General features: G+C 43.4%; 1 long non-coding RNA gene across 1 annotated transcript in view; it reads left to right on the forward strand.

The window, feature by feature from the left end:
* The first annotated feature begins 1,541 nt into the window (after positions 1 to 1,541).
* Positions 1,542 to 24,207, forward strand: part of LOC132597555 (uncharacterized) — a 41,312-nt gene continuing 18,646 nt past the window's right edge. Inside the window, exon 1 of the long non-coding RNA XR_009564450.1 lies at positions 1,542 to 1,820. This is a non-coding gene — a long non-coding RNA (uncharacterized lncRNA). The remainder of the gene's footprint in view (positions 1,821 to 24,207) is intronic.

Genomic DNA, 24,207 nt, shown 5'->3' on the forward strand with positions numbered 1-24,207 from the left:
TGTATCACAGCCTTTCTTTTTGTTTTGACTTTTATTTTATATCGAGTGTAGTCGATTTACAATGTTGTGTTAGCTTCAGGTGTGCAGCAAGGTGACTCAGTTACTCATATACCTGTAACCTCTCCTTTTCAGGTTCTTTTCCCTCATAGGTCATTACAGAGTAGTGAGCAGAGTTCCCTGTGCTAAACAGTAGGTCCTTGTTGATCATCTGTTTTGTGTATAGTAGTGTGCATATGTTAATCTTAACCTTCTCATTTATCCCTCCCTCTTCCCCCCAGTAACCGTAAGTTTGTTTTCTATGTCTGTTTCTGTTTTGTAAATAAGTTCATTTGTAGCATTTAAGATTCCACATGTAAGTGCTATCATGTGGTATTTGTCTTTCTCTGTCTGACTTGCTTCACTTAGTACGATCAGCTCTAGGTCCATCCACGTTACTGCAAATGGCAATATTTTGTGCTTTTTTATGGCTGAGTAGTATTCCGTTGTATACATGTACCACACCTTCTTTGTACAGCCTTTTCATTTACGTCGCGGTGGCCAGCTATGACGTGCTTGCTGTTGAAGTCATTCATTTGTCGTCAAAGGGGGTTCTTGCACTGGAGTGCGTACAGAGCAGAGGGAGAGTGTTATCTAGGTGGGAGGTGTGTTCTCTTCTCCCCGAGGGCCTGCGGCCTCCCCGTTCCTCCTCTCAGCCTCAGGCAAAGTCAGACCGGCAGTTCCTCCAGGCCTGCAGCTCCCAGACCTCTTCATCCTCCTGGCGCCCCTTGCAAAGCTTGGGTGCTTTGGGCAAACAGCCAGGCGTCCCCTCTTCAGCCCGGTCCTGCCACCACCTTCCAGCAAGACCCAGTGAAACAGGGGTCTCAGCTCCTTCATTTTTAAATCAGGACTGAGCATCGTATCTTGGAGGTTCTGGAAGGCAGCCCTTGTGTTTCACAGGGAGTGAAACCCAGGCTCAGAGAGGGGAGGGGGGATGCCCAGCTTTGGAGACCGGTCAGTAGTCGCGCCCAGTGTCACCTGTCATCCTGGCCCCGTGTCCTCGAACAGTGGTTCCTCTGTTTCCCCTGTGACACCATCTCCCTGCTGTACCGAGCAGATGAAATGCTGGACATGAACGTGCCGGGGCAGACGGAGGTGGACTCCACAAGCTCTGCGGGCCACGTAGAGCTGCAGGTTCCAGGTGTGTCCTTGGGACCATTCCAGGGCTGGCTCTGGGGAAGGGGCGGCACACGTGAGGGTGACCAGGTTGTGGCTTGAGGTCTTCTGGCCTTCACAGGCCATGGTGTCAAGGCAGCGGCATATCCACTAGGACACACCTGTCACCTGCACAAGCCACCTTCCCCTCCTGGCACTCAAGGTAGTGAATAAGCCCAGGGTCTCTTCCAAACCAACCGGAGCTGTGTGAGTGCAGCTTGACAGCCTCCAGACAGCGTCTCGCTTCCTGGATGAGCCCGTTCTCATTGGCGTTTACATCTGTCCCTCTCTGGTGACACGTGACCGCAGCTCAGTTCCGTCCTCAGCTGTCTTTAACTTGTTCCCTTCCCTCTGGATGGCAGGCCATCTGTCCCCTTTCCCTCGGCACCCCCCGTGTCAACATTCCCTCTGTCACTTCAGAGATGCTGTTGCCTGCACGGCAGTGGGCTTCAGGGGGGGTCACAGCCAAGGTGTTCCTGGAGAGGACTGACTCCAAGGTGGAGACCCCAGAAACCAGGCAGTAGCCCGCCAGCTGGAGTCTGGGGTCGCTGTTCTTCCTGATCTTGTGAAGAACTGTGATGCTTAGAGGCTGTACTGCTCTTCCTGGGCCACGGCAGCAGTGAGTGAAGGTGGGTGTACAGATGCCTGGTGTGTGTGTGTGACTCGGTCCAAAGGAAAAATGCAGACCTGCAACTTTACACCCCGTGCAATTCAGTGACAACGTTGAGAAGCTGAGCAGGAATAGCCAGTGCCAGGTCCCGGGGGAGCGGGGAGAGCCCACCTCATGCTGATGACTCCTGGGCTCAGACCCACCATGGGAGTGTGGCACGCGTAGGGGAGACCTGGTGGACATCAGGGAGGGCTTCACGGAGGAGGTGTCCTTGGAGGGGGCTGTGGAGGATGAGAAGGAGTTCACCAGGCAGTGGGGACAAGGGTTGTCCTGGGGAAGGAATGATAACTAGGAATTGCACAGCCAGCCGGCCTGCACTGGCATGGGGGTGACTCGGGGGTGGGGTGCTGGAAGTGGGGAGAATCCAAGGATCATGTGTTTGGTTTGCAGGAGCTGGAGCCCAGCTGTAAAACTCTCTATTTCTAATCATAAGAGCAATTCACGTGGGTCACGGGGAAGGGCAGGGCTGGGGTGATAGGTAAAGGGTCAGTGTCTTTACGCCAACATGCCTCTAAGGCAAAGACTGGACGCTAATCTCACCAGTCGGCTCATGGCCGAGTCGTTGAGACATGTCTGTCCCCTTCCTGTGCCCACTTCTATATTTTTAAACCCAAATGAGAGTATGGGATACCCGGAGGCGTTTGTATCCCTTCACAATTTGTCCTCAGACTTGGCGTGACCTTTTATGGGAGGCCGGGTTCAGGCCACGCTCGGGCTCAGGGCGGCTGTGCTGACCGTCCCGTGTGCCACTCTCCTTCCATTTTCTCTGGGAGTGACCATCCCCAGGGTGGATGTCCTGTATCTTTCACGCCACCGTCTTCTCCATCGTGGTGCCTTTTATCTCATCTTTGCCCTTTTGCTCTGCGTCCCGACATGAGTTCCGTGGTTTGCCCCGTCCACCCCCTGGGGTCCCCCTCCTCGTCTCCTGGTGCACTTCTGCTTCCCTTCCTGTCTGCTTGGTGAGCCCTGCCTGCCGCTCAGCCAGTTGCACTTTCATTTCAGTCTGTCACTTCACCATCTCCCTCCTCATTTCTTCCCATAGAGTTCCTCGAATTTAACTGAGACACAGAGCAGATGCTTTCTAAAAATCGCCTGCATCCTGGTGTGAACAGAGACTCAATACTATATATATTCACGCACACACATCCGTGTGTTATATAGACGTGGTTCTAAGCGAGCTCTTCCCCTGCATCTTGAGGTCATGTCCTCACTGTGGATGCTGCAGAGCCCTTTGCTCACGCAGACGGGTCCTTGAAGGGAAACTGCTTGCCCAGGCGTGGTGAGTGGCTCCCCTGGCCCGCCCGCTGTGCCCCGGCCGCCCTGAGAACCTCCCCTTGCAGCTCATCTGGGGGAGGTGTTTACCTGCCCCACCGGAAGACCGGGGTCTGGAGCAGATAAAAGGGCCATCCTGCCCCCAGGCAGCCCTGCGCCCCTACCCCTCAGCCATCTCACAGGAAGAATGGAGTCTCCTCCCAGGTGACTGGAAGGTTTATAGTTATCTTTTGGCAGACTGTGTCCAGGCTCTGGCCCTTCCTCTGGCCAGCTGCCCGCTCCCGGGCGGCATCTCCACCCACCCACAGTTCCCGTCCCTCCCAGCCAGGAGGTGAGACAGAGAACAGTCCCTGCGTGCGTGTAGACGCGAGAAGGTTGGCGTGGCCCGGAGAGTGGCTCTCACACCTCCCTGCAGACTGCGGCTCCACCTGAGGGTCTTACCCCATCACCCCACCCAAAGGCCGCCTCTCTGAGGGAGGGAAGCACAGATGGGGGAGGACGTCGCCCCCCAATTCCCTTCTCTCTGTGTGCTTTGCTATCGCATCTCTGTGGTCACAGCTGCGGATGATAGAAATCCCTCTGGTGGACCACTGACCAACACGCCCAGCCCCCAGGACTTTTCCGTGAGTATTTCCCTGGGGAGATGCTGCCGGGCAAGGGGCAGGTGCCTTATTCCAGGCTTTGTTCTAGTGGATCATTTCACAAAGCGGGAGAGTGGGATGGAGACTGTCGGGGGATTGTACTGCCCAAAGCATGACCAGTGCCTCACTGGCTTCTGAGTCAGTGGAAAACCAGTGGGCCAACAGGAGGACCCTCCTGCATTGGGAAGAAGCTGGTGAGCCTGCCAGCGTGAGCTGAGGGGAGCTTTTCACCCCGTCTCTTTAGCTGAGTCGGCTAAGGTCGGGTTCACGGGGCAGACCACGCACAGGGATTGAGATGCCGTCACCAAACTAGAGAAGATGCAGGCAGGGGTCAGCCAATGAGCCTGCTGTGGCGTTGCTGTTTCAGGGGGAGCAGAGATGAGGTGGGACACCCGAGACCGGCTTTCCTGCCTTGGATAAGGGTGGGCTCTGCCCAAGTGCCATGTAAAGGCTCCGACACCGAAAACTTCTGTCTTCGGTTACAATTGATTTCTTTTCCCTAAGCAGCTAGAATCAAGCCCACGTTCCTCAGGCACCGTTTGTACTGACCCAAGGCTTCTAGATTCCTGTAATGGCCCCTCCCCTTCTTCCAATGCTTCGCTCGAAAGTTTTCTAAATTCTTTCCTGGGGTTTAATTCCTCTGACCTTAGTTCGCTTTAGGGAAGAAAGCCGGGGAAGAACGTTGGCTTCATTTTCCAAATGGGGAATCTGATGCTCAGGCGGGTTAACTGCTTTCCCTGGGTCACGTGGCGGGTGAACATCCAAGGATGCTGCGGCTTGAACCCAGGACCCTCCCCCTGCCACATACACACTGTTCTGTCTCCAACAAGTGACGGGGTGGATTAGGTTTAGGGTTAGGGTCTTTCCATATAGGACCAACTTTTCAGCGGGAATTCCAACCCCAGACATAGAGTTTATGTTTTGTCCCCGTCTCCTCACAACAATGAGGTCTGCTCTTCCAGCTTCAGTGCTTGCCTTAGTAACCCTAGTGGTTGGGTGCTTAGTGAGCATCTGGGGATCAAAGAAATCCTGCCTCGAATCGTAACCGTCTCTCCCTTGGCTCTGAGGTATGGGGGAAACTGTGGAGAAGGGAGACTCATTCTCTTAATGGGAAAAGAGATAAATGAAATGAGGACTTTGATTGCCTGAGACGATATCACCCAACTTATTGCTTGCCGTGGGGAGTTAGTACAGAAGCTGATGGTTTACTCAGGAAATTTAAAGACGGAAACAAGAAGAGATAAGGCAAAGCAGTAGTTGATCCAGAAAGACAGAAGTCATAGAAATACTTATTCTGGGTCTATTTTTAACCTTTTAGAGCATTCAAGTATCTACCCATGGGTAATCTTTTTCTCTTTTTTTTAATCTAAGCTCCCTCCTACTTCCCTCTTGCTCCATATTATTTAGAAGCAAATCCAAGACATCATAAAATCTCTTCTGCAATCATCTCCATGTGTATTTCTAAGAGATAAGGACTCATATTCTGGGGGCATGATAATGGTATTGTGGTTATGTTAAAAAACTTCTTAGTATTATCAAATACCAAGTCAGTGTTCAAATTTTCAATTGCCTCATATATGTCAATTTAATCTTTTAATATTTTGTTTGAACCAGAATCCAAATGAGGTTAACACAGTGTGTTCGCTGATGTTTTTTAAGTCCCTTTCAATCTTTAGATCTCCCATGCATATCTTTTCTCCTTGGCAATTTATCTGTAAAAAACGTTTCTAAGGTATTTCATTTTGCGTATTCATTGTTGTGTTTCAAATGGAAGAGGAGAGCAAAGAAAAGTTCTGGGTCCAGTGTAACTCTCCTGGGTTTTTGATAAATGTGGTTTCTTCTGACTTTGCAACGTTGGGAAGAGAAGAGAAATTCAGGATGTGTGCACTCTGCTTCTCCTTTGTTCTTGGTTACAACTCATATTTCAAGTCTCGGCTATCTGAAGAAACGGTTGAGACACATGCAATTCTCAAATTTTTTTTTTTTTTACAATTTTTTTACTCAAGTATAGTTGATTTAGAATGTTGTGTTAGTTTCTGATGTTCAGCAAAGTGAATTCGCTATATCTATATCTATCTATCTATCTATCTACATATATATGTTCTTTTTCAGATTCTTTTCCATTATAGATTATTACAACATATTCAATATAGTTTCCTGTGCTATGCAGTAGGTCCTTGCTGTTTATCTATCTTATATATAGTAGTGTGTATCTGTTAATCCCAAACTCCTAATTTATCACAACTTGTTAGAAGAATTTTGAAGGTAGGAGACAGAAATGCCAAGCTCTAAGGAGGGCCAGGATGTCAGCTATGACCAGGAGCGTGCTAGGAATTGGACTCAGCCCTTTAAATGGATTGTCACTTAGATTTATCGTTCCCTTTTAAACAGAACAGAATGATGTGATCTAAAACTGTCTTTAAATTGTTACAAAGCATCTGCCCCTCTTCCTAATGCTCTGAAAGCTCCATGGGAAAAGGTGAGAAAGGAGTCATTTGCTTTACCTCTTGTACCTTGCAGATAGGCTCAACAAATATTTGCCATTGGCGGTCTAATAGTCCACTAGCTTGTGAAAAAAGGAAGAAGGGATGAAGTTCATTGTTATCACCCACCTGTGCATTAAAATCGACATTAAAAGGTCAAAGGGAAAATGTCTGCTTCTTATAACAGTGAACCACATTCACCACTGCCACTGAGAACCATTTCAAGAAATCTAGATAAAATACATTTTAAAAATCAATTTAAAGGTACTGAAGAGCTGCCAAGACAAAGAGTAATCGAGGGTCAAGATCCTGGCGGGAAGGAAAACCCGCAGAAACGAGTGCAACATTGGCTCTTCTTCCTCCCTTGAGTTATTCACCAGCATTGGCCCCAAAGACTGATAAACTGAGCAGAAGACCCCAGCTGAGAGGCTCAAGCCTCAGAAACCCAAGGAGCTGATGACAACAAACAGAGAAAATTGTCTCCCAGAGATGAAGGGCCTGGTAGGAATTCCAGCACCAGCCAGAGTCCACTAGGCCAATCAGTCTTCCCAAAGGTCCACTCAGCTCAACTCCAAGTGGTGGAGGCAAACGTCCCTCCCTGTTAACTAGCCACCAGAAGCCGAAAAAGTCTCTTTGAAGGAAGATAATCTAATCCAGAACCTCAAACTATGCCTGAAATATTTTATACTTACTATCAAACATTCAGTCAAAAATTACCAGACATGCCAGAGACAATACTAAATGACCAAAATCCAGGCAAGAAAAACAAATAATGGAAACAGACTTAGAGAAGATACAGACACAGGAGCTATTACAGACTTTAACATCGCTGACTAATGTATTGAAAAAATAGCTAATTACACAGAAAATTTCAATGAAGAGCTAAAAATTATGAAAAAGAATAAAATGGAAGTACTAGGACTGGGAGATAAAATGGCAAAAGAAAGAAGGCATTAGATGGATTTAATAGTAAATCAGACACAGTGAAAGAGATTAGTGAACTGGAAGGTGGGCCAGTAGAAAATACCCAGAAAGACCCACTGAAAAGTAAAAGGATGACAAATGCAGAAAAAGAACATAAAAGATGCATGTGAGATGGTGAAAAAGTCTAATATACCTGCAATCAAAGTCCCAGAGGAAAGAGAGACTAGGACAGAACAACTCTGAAGATACACTGGCTGAGCAAGTCCCCAAACACTAAAAGCATCAGGCCATAGAACAAAGAAATGTTATAAACCCCAAGTACAATTAAAAAACAAAAACAACCACATCTAGGCATACATAGTGAAACTACTGAAAACCAGGGATGAAAAGAAAACATTAAAAGAAACTTGGGTCACTTCATACCCATGAGGGTGGCTACTATTACAAAAAACAAAAGAAAAAAAAAGAAAAACATACACACACACACAATCACACAAAACTAGAAAATAGCAAGTGTTGGCAAGGATGTGGAGAAGTCGGAACCCTTGTGCACTATTTGTGGGAAGGTAAAATGGTGCAGCTGCTGTGGAAAACAGAATTGGCAGTTCCTCAAAAAATTAAAAATACATTTATCATATGATCCAGCAATCCAACTTCTGTGTATATACCCAAAATAATTAAAAGCAGAGTCTTGAAGAGATATTTGAACACCCATGTTCATAGCAGCATTATTCACAATAGCTAAAACGTGGAATGCTGGTGTCCATCAACAGTTGAATTGATAAACAAAATGTGGTCTATAAATACAATGCAGTACTGTTCAGCCTTAGAAAGGAAGGAAATTCTGACACCTGCTACAACATGGATGAACCTTGAGGACTTTAAGCTAAGTAAAATAAGACAGTCACAGAAGGACAAATACTATGTGATTCCACTTATATGAGGAAGTAGAGTAGACAAAATCATAGATATGGAAAGTAGAATGGTGGCTGGGTGGCTTTTCAAAGTAGAAAAATTATTGAAAGCAACAAGGGTTGGGGGACAGGGACTTATTGTTTAATAAGTACAGAGTTTTGGTTTTGCAGGGTGAAGAGAGTTCTGGAGATGGATGGTGATGGTTGCAGAACAATATGAATGTATTTAAAACCACAGCATGGTACACTTAAAAATGGTAAATTTTATGTTATGTGTCTTTTACCATAATTTAAAAATATTTAGGGGGAAAAAAACCTGGGCTGGGTGGCGGGGAAGATGCATTATTTTCAAAGAAGTAAACCTGACGGCTGCCTTCTCAGCACAAAAACTGAAGTCAGAAGACAATTGAATGACTTCTTCCAAAAATAAAGGAAAATAATTACCAACTTAGAATTCTATGCCCAGTGAAAGTACTCCCTAAAAGTAAAGGTAACAGAGAGGCATTTCCAAATAAAGTCTGAGAAAACTTGCAATCAAAACACATGAACTAAAGGTAGTGTGAAAGGGAATTGTCCCAGGAGAAGGAAAATTATCCCAGCGGGAACATGGAAATGAAAGAACGAATAACAGAAAAGGGTAAATGCAGGGGCAACCGGAGTGAGTACTGAGTGTTTAGAACAACAACGATGATCATGTCCTGTTAAAAGGGTTAAAATGGATGCAGAGTTAAAAACAGGGCAACAGCAATGTGCAAGTTAATGGAGCCTAAGAGTCTCAGTCCTTTGCATTGTGTTGAAAATACTAATTAATTTTAGATACATTTTTAAATCTCTAAGCCTTAGGTAACCTCTAAAAGAAGAGTAGGGACTTCCCTGGTGGCTCAGTGGTTAAGAATCCACCTCCCGGGAGCGAAGACAGCAGAAGCAAGAAGAACTACAATTCTGCAGCCTGTAGAAGAAAAACCACATTCACAGAAAGATAGACAAAGTGAAAAGGCAGAGGACTTTGTACCAGATGAAGGAACCAGATAAAACCCTAGAAAAACAACTAAATGAAGTGGAGATAGGCAACCTGCCAGAAAAAGAATTCAGAATAATGATAGTGAAGATGATCCAGGACCTCAGAAAAAGAATGGAGGCAAAGATTGAAGATGCAAGAAATGTTTAACAAACACCTAGAAGAATTAAAGAACAAACAAACAGAGATGAACAATACAATAACTGAAATGAAAAATACACCAGAAGGAATCAATAGCAGAATAACTGAGGCAGAAGAACGGATAAGTGACCTGGAAGACAGAATGGTGGAATTCACTGCTGTAGAACAGAATAAAGAAAAAAGAATGAAAAGAAAGGAAGACAGCCTAAGAGACCTCTGGGATAACATTAAACGCAACAACATTCACATTATAGGGGTCCCAGAAGGAGAAGAGAGAGAGAAAGGACCTGAGAAAATATTTGAATAGATTATAGTTGAAAACTTCCCAAACATGGGAAAGGAAATAGCCACCCAAGTCCAGGAATTGCAGAGTCCCATACAGGATAAACCCTAGGAGAAACATGCCGAGACACATAGTAATGAAATTGACAAAAATTAAAGACAAAGAAAAATTATTGAAAGCAACAAGGGAAAAATGACAAATAACATACAAGCGAATCCCCATAAGGTTAACAGCTGATTTCTCAGCAGAAACTCTACAAGCCAGAAGGGAGTGGCATAATATATTTAAAGTGATGAAAGGAAAGAACCTACAACCAAGATTACTCTATCTGGCAAGGATCTCATTTAGATTCAACGGAGAAATCAAAAGCTTTACAGACAAACAAAAGCTAAGAGAATTCAGCACCACAAAACCAGCTCTACAACAAATGCTAAAGGAACTTCTCTAAGTGGGAAACACAAGAAAAGAAAAGAAGCTACAAAAACAAACCCATAACAATTAAGAAAATGGTAATAGGAACATACATATCAATAATTACCTTAAATGTGAATGGATTAAATGCTCCAACCAAAAGATACAGGCTCGCTGAATGGATACAAAAACAAGACCCATATATATGCTGTCTACAAGAGACCCACTTCAGACTTAGGGACACATACAGACTGAAAGTGAGGGCTGGAAAAAGATATTCCATGCAAATGGAAATCAAAGGAAAGCTGGAGTAGCAATACTCATATCAGATAAAATAGACTTTAAAATAAAGAATGTTACAAGAGACAAGGAAGGACACTACATAATGATCAAGGGATCAATCCAAGAAGAAAATATGACAATTATAAATATATATGCACCCAACATAGGAGCACCTCAATACATAAGGCAACTGCTAACAGCTATAAAAGAGGAAATCGACAGTAACACAATAATAATGGGGGACTTTAACACCTCACTTACACCAATGGACAGATCATCCAGACAGAAAATTAATAAGGAAACACAAGCTTTAAGTGACACAATAGACCAGATAGATTTAATTGTATTTATAGGACACTCCATCCACAAACAGCAGATTAATTATTTATTATTATTAATTACTTTCTTCTCAAGTGCACACAGAACATTCTCCAGGATAGATCACATCTTGGGTCACAAATCAAGCCCTGGTAAATTTAAGAAAACTGAAGTCATATCAAGCATCTTTTCTGACCACAACACTATGAGATTAGAAATCAATTACAGGGAAAAAAAACGTAAAAAACACAAACACATGAAGGCTAAACAATACACTACTAAATAACCAAGAGATCACTGAAGAAATCAAAGAGGAAATAAAAAAAATACCTAGAGACAAATTACAATGAAAACACGATGATTGAAAACCTATGGGATGCAGCAAAAGCAGTTCTAAGAGGGAAGTTTATAGCAATACAAGCCTACCTCAAGAAACAAGAAAAATCTCAAACAATCTAAACTTACACCTAAAGGAGCTAGAGAAAGAAGAATAAACAAAACCCAAAGTTAGTAGAAGGAAAGAAATCAGAAAGATCAGAACAGAAATAAGTGAAATAAAAACAAGGAAAACAATAGCAAAGATCAATAAAGCTAAAAGCTGTTTCTTTGAGAAGATAAACAAAATTGATAAACCTTTAGCCAGACTCATCAAGAAAAAGAGGGAGAGGACTCAAATCAAGAAAATTGGAAATGAAAAATGAGAAGTTACAACAGACACTGCAGAAATACAAAGCATCCTAAGAGACTACTACAAGCAACTCTATGCCAATAAAATGGACAACCTGGAAGAAATGGACAAATTCTTAGAAAGGTATAACCTTCCAAGACTGAACCAGGAAGGAATGGAAAATATGAACAGACCAATCACAAGTAATGGAATTGAAACTGTGATTAAAAATCTTCCAACAAACAAAAGTCCAGGACCAGATGGTTTCACAGGTGAATTCTATCAAACATTTAGAGACGAGCTAACACCTATCCTTCTCAAACTCTTCCAAAAAATTACAGAGGAAGGAACACTCCCAAACTCATTCTGTGAGGCCACTGTCACCCTGATACCAAAACCAGACAAAGATACTATAAATAAAGGAAATTACAAACCAATATCACTGATGAATATAGATGCAAAAATCCTCAAAAAAAATACTAGCAAACAGAATCCAACAACAGATTAAAAGGATCATATACCATGATCAAGTGGGATTTATCTCAGGGATGCAAGGATTCTTCAATATACGCAAATCAATGTGATACACCATATTAACAAACTGAAGAAGAAAAACCATATGATCATCTCAATAGATGCAGAAAAAGCTTTTGACAAAATTCAACACCCAGTTATGTTAAAAACTCTCCAGAAAGTGAGCATAGAGGGAACCTACCTCAACATAATAAAGGCCATATATGAAAAACCCACAGCAAACATCATTCTCAATGGTGAAAAACTCAAAGCATTTCCTCTAAGATCAGGAACAAGACAAGGATGTCCACTCTTGCCACTATTATTCAACATAGTTTTGGAAGTCCTAGCCATGGCAATCAGAGAAGAAAAAGAAATAAAAGTAATCCAAACTGGAAAAGAAGAAGTAAAAGTGTCACTGTTTACAGATGACATGATAATATACATAGAGAATCCTAAAGATGCCACCAGAAAACTACTAGAGCTAATCAATGAATCTGGTAAAGTTGCATGATACAAAATTAATGCACAGAAATCTCTTTCATTCCTATACACTAACAGCGAAAGATCAGAAAGAGAAATTAAGGAAACAATCCCATTCACCATTGCAACAGAAAGAATAAAATACCTAGGAATAAACCTACCTAAGGAGGTAAAAGACCTGTACTCAGAAAACTATAAGGCACTGATGAAAGAACTCAAAGATGACACAAACAGATGGAGAGATATACCATGTTCATGGATTGGAAGAATCAATATTGTGAAAATGACTATACTACCCAAAGCAATCTTCAGATTCAATGCAATCCCAATCAAATTGCCAGTGACGTTTTTTACAGAACTAGAACAAAAAAATCTTAAAATTTGTATGGAGACACAAAAGACTCCGAATAGCCAAAGCAGTCTTGAGGGAAGAAAACGGAGCTGGAGGAATCAGACTTCCTGACTTCAGACTATACTACAAAGCTACAATAATCAAGACAATATGGTGCTGGCACAAAAACAGTAATATAGATCAATGGAACAGGATAGAAAGCCCAGCAATAAACCCACACACCTATGGTCAACTAATCTATGACAAAGGAGGCAAGGATATACAATAGAGAAAAGACAGGCTCTGCAATAAGTGATGCTGGGAAAACTGGACAGCTACATGTAAAAGAATGAAATTAGAACACTCCCTAACACCATACACAAAAATACACTCAAAATGGACTAGAGACTTAAATGTAAGACTGGACTTTATAAAACTCTTAGAGGAAAACATAGGAAGAACACTCTTTGACATAAATCACAGCAAAATCTTTTTTGATCCACCTCCTAGAGTAATGGAAATAAAAACAAAAATAAACAAATGGGACCTAATGAAACTTAAAAGCTTTTGCACAGCAAAGGAAACTACAAACAAGACAAAAAGACAACCCTCAGAGTGGGAGAAAATATTTGCAAATGAATCAATGGACAAAGGATTAATCTCCAAAATATACAAACAGCTCATGCAGCTCAATATGAGAAAAACAAACAACCCAATCAAAAAATGGGCAGAAGACCTAAATAGGCATTTCTCCAAAGAAGACATACCGATGGCCAAGAAGCACATGAAAAGCTGCTCAACATCACTAATTATTAGAGAAATGCAAATCAAAACTACGATGAGGTATCACCTCACACCAGTTAGAATGGGCACCATCAGAAAATCTACAAAAAACAAATGCTGGAGAGGGTGTGGAGAAAAGGGGACCCTCTTGCACTGTTGGTGGGAATGAAAATTGATACAGCCACCATGGAGAACAGTATGGAGTTTCCTTAAAAAACTAACAATAGAATTACCATATGACCCAGCAATCCCACTACTGGGCATATACCCAGAGAAAACCATAATTCAAAAAGACACATGCACCCCAATGTTCATTGCAGCACTATTTACAATAGCCAGGTCATGGAAGCAACCTAAATACCCATCAACAGACAAATGGATAAAGAAGATGTGGTACATATATACAATGGAATATTACTCAGCCATAAAAAGGAACGAAATTGGGTCATTTGCAGAGACGTGGGTGGATCTAGAGATTGTCAAACAGAGTGAAGTAAGTCAGAAAGAGAAAAACAAATATCAGATATTAATGCTATATGTGGATCTTAGAAAAATGGTACAGATGAACTGGTTTGCAAGACAGAAATTGAGACACAGATGTAGAGAACAAACGTATGGACACCAAGGAGGGAATGTGGGGGCGGGGTGGTGGTGGTGGTGTGATGAATTGGGAGATTGGGATTGACATATGTACATTAATATGTATAAAATAGATAACTAATAAGAACCTGCTGTATAAAAAATAAATAAAATAAAATTCAAAAATTCAAAAATAAATAAATAAATAAGAAAGAGTAACTGGAAAAAAAAAAAAAAGAATCCGCTTGCCAATGCAGGGGACACAGGTTCAAGCCCCGGTCTGGGAAGATCCCACATGCCGTGGAGCAGCTAAGCCCGTGCGCCACAACTACCGAGCCTGTGCTCTAGAGCCCGTGAGCCACAACTACTGAGCCCACGTGCCACAACTACTGAAGCCTGCATGACTAGAACCTGTGCTCCGTGACAAGAGAAGCCACTGCAATGTGAAGTCCAAGCACCGCAACGAAGCGTAGCCTCTGCTTACTGCAACTAGAGAAAGCCTGCGTGCAGCAACGAAGACCTAACGTGCCAAAAATAAATAAATAAAAATTAAAAGAAGAGTAAAGGGATGTACGATGAGGGATCTAATGGAAGGGAAAGGGAAATTAAAAAAAGAAAATTAACAGTAAGTAAGGCGAGAAAGGAGAAAGATATATAAAAAATTGAAGAAGATAGAAACAAAACAATAAAACCGCAGTTTTAAAGACAGGAGAGTGGGAAACAACATTTGCAGGACACGTAGCCCATGACTCAGATGCAGAGTGTGTAAGATGTTCCTTCCCCTCATGAGGAAAGTCGGCAGGACGGGCAAGAGGCTGGACCACACTGCTCACAGCAGTGGGTATGCACGTGGCCATGAGCAAGGGACATGCTCAGCCTCATTTTCATCATCTACAAAGTAAAACCAGGCTCAGATAGATGCAGAGGGCGCTCACCAAGGCCGGCGAGGATGGGCAGCCCAAACTGGTGCAACCACTTTAGAAAGAGTGAGGGTCCCTCCCGCAGTGGGACACGGAGCCTCTGTCCCAGGAGGACTCTCCCAGGTAGACACCCAGAAGAAGCTCTTCCACCTGTGCACCCTGAAAATGCACATGAAAGAAAAGCCCAGTAGCATAAGTACGTGGTGGCATCCCATTACATTCCTAACAGAAATAAAGTGAGTAGACGGCAGGTGCACCCTGACAGGCCGACTCTTACAGAGAGGGGCCAAGCAAGAGGGCTCAGACCCCAAAGGACGAAGGCTGTCTTTCCATTCACGCCCATGACAGATCAGGCAGAATTCAAGTATGATGTCAAAGTCAGGAGAAAATTTACTCCTGGGGGAGGAGGGGAGGTGTGGCTGGGGAGGCCCCGGGACTCTGCATTGCCAGAGATGCTCTATTCTCTTTACCTGGAGGTGTTTCAACTGGTGTGTTCATTTTGTAAAAAATCCAACCGGCCATAGACTTCTGAGTCGGCACTTTCCAACATGGACGTTAAATTTCGATAAAAGAGCGTATTTAAAACAAAAGAGGGGAAGGGGTCCCTTTTGGGGTGATGGTTATGTAGCTGCAGAGATTCCAGTGATTAAACCGTGGTCTAGGGAGAAGATGACGTAAGCCCTTCAGAGCCCTGCTCTGAGGAAATGCAGCCATTTTAGTAGCTGGATGATGTAGCAAGCCCAGGCAGGGGAGGGCAGCTGGTGGATGGGGAGGGTGCTTACGAAGCGCCACGTGGGCAGGTAGGAGCAGTGGCGGATCCTCCACTCACTGCCTTAACCTGGGTGCATTCCCAGTAGGGCTAGAGCACCTGGAAGAACCGGGCCCCTCCTGGTCCTTGAGCTACCTGATCACAGCAGGTGCAGCCCGGCCCGAGAGCTCGGTCTTCTTGTACCCCTGCTCTGGGTGTTACTATCCCTGGGCACCTGGCCTCATGTCCGCATGTGCTTCCTTGGCCTGGTTCCTTAGGCTAAGCTGATCCACTGACTTTATCAGATTCACTGACGCAGAGGCCCCTGTAAGCCCAGAGGGATCGGCCTCACGTCTCAGGCTCAAGACACAGAAATCCCCGCTGAAGGAACCCGGCCCGGGCCCGGTGTGGACTGGGCCGGGCCAGTATCAGAGGGTCCGGCTTCTGCAAGAGAGAGGGAGGTGCAGGGCTGAGCTGAGCCCAGCACACGTGGTTCCTGCCCCAGACTCACCTTTCAGGCAAGTCGCTCTCCCTACAGAAAGAAGGGACACAGTGAGGCTGGGCTGCCTGCTCTGGGAGTTCCCTCCTCGGGTTAGGCAGCATGGGGGCGCAAAAGAAGGGTACCCAGCACGTGAGGCCCCAGCTCTCTTGTCTGTGTTATTGTGAACCGCCCCCTGTCCCCCGGCCAGCTGAGAAACTGAGGGGAGAGGTGATTCTTTTCCTTCCGTTCAGTTCCACAGGGGATGGCTCTGCTCCAGGAGCCAGGTGGGCGTGGGGAGGAGTCCAGGGGTGGAGTCAGAGGCTCTGTCCCAGGGCCGCGGGCCCCCCTCCTCCTGCAGAGGCCCCTCAGCCCTGCAGGTAACAGGGTTGACCGCCGGGCCTGACTCTGATTCCCTGGTGGCCTAATAACCCACCCCATTCCTCAGCCACACGCCCCAGCTCTTTCTACACAAGCTCCCTCTGCTAACCTATTCAATCCCCGTCGACAAAATGGCAACAGCCAGTCTGGGGGAAAAGCACATCCTGCATTACTGTATTTTTCGCAGCGCTCTGAAAATTGGCTGGAGACGGGAGCACGGGTCCTCGCTGGGTTTGTGAACTCTCAGTCGTGTTCCAGAGGCACTGCTTAGGGCCCGTAATAGTGCCCCGTAGTGGAAACACTCCCAAGATCGGTAGCCACAGCTGGTTTAATGGCGCCATTTATAAAAGAGCTTTTAATTAGGCAATGCTCACTTACTATGCGGAATTGAGCTTGGGCCCTACTCCTTCGAATTTACTGGCTGGTCATGAGTAACACCTCTCTCTGTTCTCTGTAATAGCTCTGCTCTTCACAGGCCTGGCTTCTCTGGGGTTTTTGTAGAGAGAGGTATTATAGAACATCTGTGTAATGGAGTGCTGTTGGAATTCCAACAGGTAACAGGATAACTGAGGTTATCCTCCTCGAAAAGACTATGCGTAGGTTGTGACCTTCCAATTTTAGAAAAACAACAATTATTTTCATTGTATACGTATAGATAGCTTAATATTGGCTGGGGTTCTGGGGTGCGTGAAGGAGAACGTGCGGGCTCTGAGTCAACCCCTTTGTTTTACCAGCAAGGAAACTGAGGCACAGAAAAATGACCTGCTCAAGATCAATAACTTTCTAGTGCCAGTGCCTGGACGGTGCTAGTTCTGGCTGCCCGCCCTCGGGCTAGTGTATGGATTGAAGGAAATGTCCATTTGTAAGCTCTCAGCCGGGACGCTCAGCCAGCAGGGCCTGGGAGTGGCTCCTGGGTCCCCCGAGGTCATCTGTCTCTAGGCCACTTGAGCAGAGCACTCAGCACCTGTGAATGGGGCAACCGCTTCTGCAGGATGGGCCTTCTACCAGCCCCCAGGATTCCTGGGACGCCTTCCATGAGCACCTGGGAGTGAGTGAGAGCTCTGGGAGCTGGGCCCTTACAATGTGCCTAAGACTGAGCTCAGGCTCTAGGTAAAGCATCCCGTAGCATCGGCATGACTCTGCAGAGAAACAGAGACGGGGGAATTCACTCAACACCCTGCATCACAGAGCCTCAGATGGAGTCTTGGGATTCACCCAGGGGCCCTGACCCCACGGTCCTGGCTTTCTTCCACCCCTCCCCCTCCCCGAACCCACACGTGGAGCCACGCTGTATGGCTAACAGCCACAGGAGGAGGGGTGTCCAGCCCTCGCGTCTGTTTAATCCAGGCGCTATTCATAAACACAGTGCTCTTACAGTATGAAAACCGAAGCATGGGAACTAAAATAACGTCACTCGGTCACGCAATCCATGGCTTTTGCTAATGTGCTCATTTGTGTTTGACCATTTTATCTGATTTTATTTTATTATTTTCCTTTAATTTTTATTTTATATTGGATAATAATTGATTTACAGTGTTGTGTTGTTTCAGGTGTACAGCAAAGTGATTCAGTTATACATGTACATGTATCTATTCTTTTTCAAATTCTTTTCCCATTTAGGTTATTACAGAATATTGAGCAGAGTTCCCTGTGCTACACGACAGGTCCTTGTTAGTGATCTATTTTAAATATAGTAGCGTGTATATGTGTGTTCACTGTTAAATCTTGTCCGCTCATTTCTGTAGCTTATTTTTGACAGTCGTTCTGTTGATCTAGAATAAATACAAGCTAGTGTAGCCAGTGGCGCCTCATGAGAAAAGAAAGTAATATTGAAGTGTTTTTCCTTTTCCCTAATGCTTAAGATGTTTGTTAGAAGGAGAGAGAGGGAGTAGAATGCTTTTGCTAAGATGCTCTATCCATCACTTTAATTAAAAAGTAGGAATTTAATTAAAAATATCTTCATATTTTCCTGTTTGCTGGATCTAGAGATCTGAGTTATTGGGCATTTCAATCTTGACATTTGCATCCAGACAGTTTGCCAAAGATAAAGATAGAAAAACTGTAAATCCAATCAAACTACCACTTGAAATTCCAAGTGGGGTGAGTAACCTTTTCAAATAACAGAGGAACTCACTAGTGGTGAGATGAAGTTTGATCTTCGTCATTACAGACAGACTCTTGATACTGTATCTCCTTACTGCTGACTTGCCTTCTTCTTCTGGCTTTGAATAACGAGGAGTGTCTGATCCGGCTTATAAACAAGATTGCATTCATTAGCGTGCTGCTTTCTGGACACCAACACAACGTCCTCTGTGACACCTTGTCACCTCGCCTTTCCCTGCTGACTGTTCCAAGTGAGAAATGGTCTTGGGCTGGACTTGGTGGACTCTATAGTCTAAAGTCCTCCTGGGGGTAAATCCTAACCTACCAATGTGCCTGGGGCAGATTCACCACAGCCACCCCCAATTTCATTTCTAACTCGCTCCCTTCTAATGAATGGAGCCCGAGACAGGCACCTCATCATGGTGACATATGTTGGCTCACCCAAAGCCACCACCACCATCACCCCGATTTTCAATGCTGGGCTTCCAAGGACACCATCAAACAAGGACGGTGCTGAGAGTGATGGGGACAACAAAAATGATGAAAATATGGAATTTTTGAAGTATTTATTTATGGATCAAGAAAATAATTACATTGCATTGCTGGATACATAAAATAGTTCTATCAATAAATGAATTTAAAGAATAAAATTCTTGGGAAAAATAGCACATGTCTGTGTTCATTAAAGCAAAATAAGATAAACCTCTTTATGTTGGTCATCTAAACACTAAAATTATATTAAGCCCATTATTCTTGATATGTATTCATGCACTTAATCCATTGCTTTGCCACTTCTCTTTCCATGAAATTTATCTTTTTTGTCTCTTCATAAAACTGAAATCTTCTTCAAAGTTTTGTCGTCATTAATAAATTTGAAGTTGCAGACACTTCAGTTGGCTTTCTCTACTGGTCACAGACTGTTAATTGAGAAAATATTCTCTATTGATGCTGAGCTATCAAGTAAGCTCAGAATAATTTGCTAAATGAAGGATAATCTAAATTCTGTTTTTTCATAAATAAATGTGTAAATATTTCAGGCCAAATGTTTTCTCAGGTACTATCTTTATTCCTCCTTTCAGAGTACTTTTCTTTGGCAAATATATTTATAAGTTAAAACTTGTCAAATAAATTGTATGTAAGATTCATTTGAATGTTTCACTGTATTTAGATCCTGAAAAATTGTAAGACCTCTCAATTGAATTCCATTTTAGTACAGAGTAAAATTATCCAATTTAAAATGTTCTCTCAAAAGATTTTTCTTCCCACTATTGAGATATGCCAAAGCACACCATGGAATTTCAAAATTAACTCTTGTAAATGGTTGGTGCTCGTGTTAATTTAACATGTTCACGTCTTTCTTTGACTTTGGTCCATTTACATTTAATGTAATTACTGATGCAATTGCTCTTAATCTTACCATTTGTTTTTCCCATCTGTTTTGCCCCTTTATTCCTTTGCACTGTCTTTTCAAAAATATTGCTAATCTGGTGCTTTTTATTATTTGATTATGCTGAATATTTAGGTATATATTTTTGTAGTTTTCTTTTAGAGGTTGCCTAGAGATTGCAATATGCATCCTTGATTTATTACGGTCCACTGTAAAGTAGAAGTTTTACTACATCTAAAGCAATACTAGCGTGGGTTCAAGAGACCTTGCCCCAGGGAAAGGAGTTGGGGGCAACTGCTGCTGATCCACCATAGCGTCAAGCCAAGGCCATGGTCTCTCCCCCCAGTAGCTCTCTGGCAATGATGGCTCATGGAGGGGTGCAAAGCCAGCTTATTCTTGCCCAGTGATTCCTTTGACAGGTAATCTTTGCAGGGGGCTGCCCAGTGGCCTGGCTGGAACTGGCCAAGGCTTTCTCAGAGCCACACTACAGTCTGAGACTCTCTACTCAAGCCTTCCTCCTCCCTTCTCTTCTTCCACAAGTGTTGAACCCACATCATGGTCTGCTCACCTACTCCTGCTCCCTCGCTCCTCCTCCTTCTCAGGTGCACCCCAATAAATCTTTTGCAAGTATAACTTAGTTTTTGTGTCTGTTTCTTGGTACCAGAACTGACAGAAGAAGACTCTGACAGGAATATAATTCCATTTACCTCCTCATGTCCTTGATGCTATTATCACGTGTTATATAAGCCTGACGTAAAAGTTATTGCTGTTTCAGACAATTAATAGTCTCTGATGTTTACACACAATATTTGTCCTGTCTCTAGCTCTTTTGCTGTTCCAACTTCCAGCTGGCACTGTTTTCCTTCCATCTGAAGAACTTCTTTTACTATTTCTTGAAGTGTGGGTCTGCTGGCAATGAATTCTCTTTGCTTCTGTTTTTCTGAAAATGTCATTATATATGCCATCCTTTTTGAAAGATTTCTGTATATAGATTTCTAGGTTGGCAGGATCTCCTCTTCCCACCCCCAACCCTTTCATTTAAAAATATTCCATCGTCATCTGATTTCTATTAGACCATTTATTGTGATTTCATGTCTCTCCAGTCCTATTATTTATTTTATTTCTCTGTTTCACCTTGTGTATTTTCTATTAACTTATCTTTACACTTTCTGCCTCTGTCCTCTTCAGCGTCAGTATATTTTTATATCTACTGAATGCGTTTCACATTTTAGATATTGTATTTTCAGTTCTACTGTGTCTGTTTGACTTTCTTTATAGATTTCAATTCTCACTGAAATACTCCATCTCCTATTCTGTATATCTTTCCCCCTATTTAACATATTAACCACAGCTATTTTAAGAACTTTGTCTGCTAACTCTGATATCTGAATCACTAGTGAGTTTAATTTTCTTGTCTGTGGATTAAAAAGAAATTTAGAGGAGAACAGTATTATCCTCCAAAGAGTTTAATTTTCTGGGTACTTTCCTGTATTTCAGGGATTATATCCTTTCTTGTTTCTTCCTGATTTGGTTTATCTCCAGTACCTTAAAATAATTAATTATAGACCAGTTTTTTTGCTTTTATAATTATTATTCTCAGGAGCATTTGAGCAATAGAAGTTAGCATTTATTTATTTTTAATTTATTATTTAGTTTCGTGATTGACTCTAAACTCTCCTTTTCTTTTCTTTTTTTAATAACTTCCAGCATATGTTTTTGTTTTGAATAATTATACTTGCCAAAATCTTCAAAAGCTAAAGTTCTTTGACACTCCATTCAGTTCATACTTTCAGTAAAGATTTCCAAAAACGTTGGAAGGGTCATTAATAGCATTGTAGGACATTTAGGTCTTGCAGAACTCAGATATTCCTAAAATTAAATTCCTAATAGGCAACAAAGAGAGAAAATTTTTACTGCCATGATACGTATATTTGTTTCCAACATCAGGTTACTCAAAAAAATTTTATAGTTCAGTTAGCTTAACTCTGTGTGTGTCTATATGTAAATAAACATATATTTCTTAATATTGTAAAATGTGAGGGCTGTAACTTCTATTTCAGGTGGTAGACTATCATAGAGTGTTTGAGAAATTATGAATTATATTTGTACCCTAAGGAATACCCTGTTTCTATCCTTAAGCTCCTCCATTTAACAAGAATATCACTTTACCACCAAACTCTGTTATCACTGCAAAAAATTAACTTTATTTTAAATGTTGAACTTTTTGACTGAATTGCACTCACAATAATATCTGATGTTTCCCTTTCAAAAGGATGAATTTCCCAAGGCTTTACTTTGAATCCATAAATTAACTTAAAAAAATGTAATCCTTTCTTGGAATTAACCGAATAGGTTTTCTGTTCATGGCATCTGATGACACTGATTAGAAAACTTAAAGCTGGCATCTTTTTTTTTTTAATGTAAATTTATTTATTTATTTATTTTTGGCTGTGTTGGATCTTTGTTGCTGCACATGGGCTTTAGTTGTGGTGAGTGGGGGCTACTCTTCGTTGCAGTGTGGGGGCTTCTCATTGTGGTGGCTTCTCTCGTTGCAAAGCATGGGCTCTAGGCGTGCAGTCTTCAGTAATTGTGGTACACAGGCTTAGTTGCTCTGCAACATGTGGGCTCTTCCCACACCAGGGCTCGAACCCGTGTCCGTGTACTGGCAGACGGATTCTTAACCACTGTGCCACCAGGGAAGTCCAAGCTGGCATTTTTTAACTGTGAGTCCTTCTTCTGCTAAGAGAACCCACACAGAAACTTTCCATGTGTGCACTTGGAAGCCTAGAAGTTAAAATGAACAAAATTAATTTAGAAAAAAAATCATTTGGGACCTCCCTGATGGTGCAGTGGTTAGGAATCTGCCTGCCAACACAGGGGACACAGGTTCGAGCTCTGGTCTGGGAAGATTCCACATGCTGCAGAGCAACTAAGCCCATGTGCCACAACTACTGAGCCCACGTGTCTTTAAACAGCTACTACCTACAGCAGACTGCTCAGCCCTCATTTCTCTGCATACATGTTGGTTTTTTAGGGCTGCCATAACAAAGTACCACAAGTGGTGTGTGTGTGGTACTTTCCAGCTTCTGGTGACAGCCAGTGACATTTGGCCGTCCTTGGCTTGTAGACACATCACTCCTATCTCTTCCTCTGTCTTCCCCCAGATTTCTTCTCTGTGTGTGTGTGTCTCCTTTGTCCCTGTAACAAAATCTCTCTCTCCTTTCTCTTATAAAGACAACTGTCATTGGTTTTAGGGTCATCCTACTCCAGTATGACCTCATCTTGACTTGATCACATCTGCAAAGACCCTATAAGTTCACATCCATAGGTACCAGGGACGAGGATTTGAACAGATCTCTTAGGGGACACCATTCAAGCTACAGCAAGATATTTCTTGTCATTAACTTTCAGATCCCCATGTTCCCTCCTGCATGGTAGCCTGCTGGTGTTGGGCATCTCAAAGTCCACTGCAAGGACCGCAGGTCACAGCACAAGTGTCTGGTACACCAGTGGACATCAGGACAGAAGCATTCTCGCTGGCTGCCTACCATTGTTCCCACTGGCCAGACTGAGTTCTCTGCTGCCCACACCATGCACCGCACCCCATTTCAGGTGTGAGAGCCTGTATTGCTGTCCCTAAAAGGCTATTAGAGAAAACCCAGAGCTGGGCAGTAGTTAAAGCAGTAAAGCCAGAATTTATTCAGGAACTATTGCAATGTGGAGAAAGTGTAGAACTGGGCGCAGTTCCAAATACAGCCTGGGCAAATGGGGATTACAGCAAAGAGCAGGTTTGAAGGGGTGGGAAGGTTGGTGGACAGAAAATTACTAAGAGGAAACATCAGGGGTGAGAGGGATTCTGGCTAATCAAACTCAACAGGACTTTTGCTCAAGGCAGGCCTGGGTGATCAGACATCACCTGGGGGGTGGTGGGGATGAGGAATTGGTCAGATACAGAGGGTGGGTGATTCTCCATAAAGTAACTTAGCAGGATTGTTGCTAAAACTAGGCAATAGAGAGACAAACACAGAAGTTCAGGGCCTAGAGGACAAGATGGCTCAGAGGGGCCTGACTAAATTTTGGTGGAGGAGAGAGTCTTGCTGGGGCTGGGTAGTAGTTACCATACTCTAGAAAGGTTTGGGGCAGAGGGTGTGACTGAACTGAACTCGTATCTGCTTGCCTGACATACAGCAGAGCCAATCTACTGACACCAGGTTGTAGTGAAGGAATGTACAGTGTTTATTGCAGGGCCCAGCAAGGGGAATGGGCAGCTCATGCTCAAAAGACCC

Source organism: Globicephala melas, chromosome 7 (genome assembly GCF_963455315.2).
Source record: "Globicephala melas chromosome 7, mGloMel1.2, whole genome shotgun sequence".
Classification (NCBI taxonomy): Eukaryota; Metazoa; Chordata; class Mammalia; order Artiodactyla; family Delphinidae; genus Globicephala; species Globicephala melas.